The following is a 1,540-nucleotide window of genomic DNA, read 5'->3' as shown; positions in this document are numbered from 1 at the left end:
CTTATCGCCGCTTTTCTGGACTCGCGGGGCCCCTCTGCGCTCCGATTCCGCCACGAAGCCACAGACGAAAATGTTACAAACCTCTGTCAATGTAGAACGGCGGTCTGAAAATCCGAAATGAACCCAAATCCTGGATATTACACTGAAAGATCCTGTAGCGCTCTTCTCCGCACAACCTCACAATTCACACCAGAGGAGTTACTGAATCCTCTCTTGGAGATGATTTTTTTCGATAGCTTAAAGCGCATTGACACGTGCACATACGGCATCCTAATGCTATCACTCGGCACAATACGTACCCCAGTTACACCTATACATTTTTCTGTCGAATTCTAGAGAATATCACAAGAAGTGCACATATCTACAAGACGAAAGACTGTCAACTGACTACGATGCGCGGGAGTGACGTCACTGCGCAGAACCTGCTTGCCCGCATTGTCTGATTGGGCGGGATGGCTGTTCCCTCCGCCGCACCTCCTCGCCCGGGGTTAAAAGATGTTTAAAGTATGCAAGTTCACGGCAGCTCGTCTGTCCCTTCTGCGTATCTAATTGTATCGTAATTTATGTGTTTGAAATTTTTGTCTTCCCTTTTAAAAATACTTTGGGGGTCATGATGTAGTATATTATATTTTATAGTCAATACTCCCGAGGGTGTTTTGTAAGTAGAATAGCTATGAGTTGGCTCTACCATACAAAATTTGGCGCGTTTAGAATAGTAATTATCGTTGATATATGTTCTCCATTATAAAAAATATAGGGTGGAAAAATGCAATACATATAATTACTTCAGATTTACACATTAGAACCGATTAAAGCTTTGCCATTCGACAAAATGTGTCATAGCAAAGTTGGTTTCCTGTATACGGTGGACTCTCAGGCCGCCATTTACATGAGAGGTACGATGCTTCCAGAGCGACAGGCTTACCAATATTGATAAATGCAATATCTACATATTGTATCAGATTAAACGTGTTTAAGCTTTATTATGAATGGGTTTCAACATAAAGTACTGCTTGATATATACAGGCCATTGTGAGAAGATAATATGATTAACATTTTTGTGTGCTGTGTCAGTGCGTAAGTATATATATATATGTTTCAGTTTATCAGCCTCGTGAATTTCCCTGTGCGATTATTTTTCGCACGTTGTAAAATGCCTAAGGTTACCAAAATTAAACTCAGCGAGTCGTAATAAGTGTCCTTTTACACCCTCTTTCTAAAATTCTGCAGTGCGGCAGCCATCGGAAATGTTTGTAACCCTGTCCTATCACGTGAGGATAAAGCTGATTTCGTCATCCTTTAACTTTATGGCTTATTTTCTCTTTCGAAAAGCATAAGCTGTCTCTAAAACAGCAGTTATCAATTATGAGAACGCTGCTGAACATCAGGTATCGTTCCTTGAAAGTGCGGAGCGCATTAAATAAACTAGAAAACATTCCATTCTAAAAGGGCACAATACATACGTAATTATATAAAGTACGTTGGGTTTATAGCGCTGTGTCGCTTCTGGTATGGCTGTGGCCCCTTGCTAGAAGTTTCC

General features: G+C 40.9%; 1 protein-coding gene across 1 annotated transcript in view; it reads right to left on the bottom strand.

The window, feature by feature from the left end:
• Positions 1–270, bottom strand: part of LOC119592998 — a gene marked incomplete in the record, with an annotated part of 6,522 nt that extends 6,252 nt beyond the window's left edge. The window contains 1 exon segment of the mRNA XM_037941887.1: positions 82–270.
• Between the last annotated feature and the right edge of the window lie 1,270 nt (positions 271–1,540).

The sequence above is a fragment of the Penaeus monodon genome, chromosome 31, assembly GCF_015228065.2.
Source record: "Penaeus monodon isolate SGIC_2016 chromosome 31, NSTDA_Pmon_1, whole genome shotgun sequence".
Taxonomy (NCBI): domain Eukaryota; kingdom Metazoa; phylum Arthropoda; class Malacostraca; order Decapoda; family Penaeidae; genus Penaeus; species Penaeus monodon.
The sequence above is the reverse complement of the archived record's forward strand: the minus strand, read 5'-3'. Positions and strand labels throughout refer to the sequence as shown.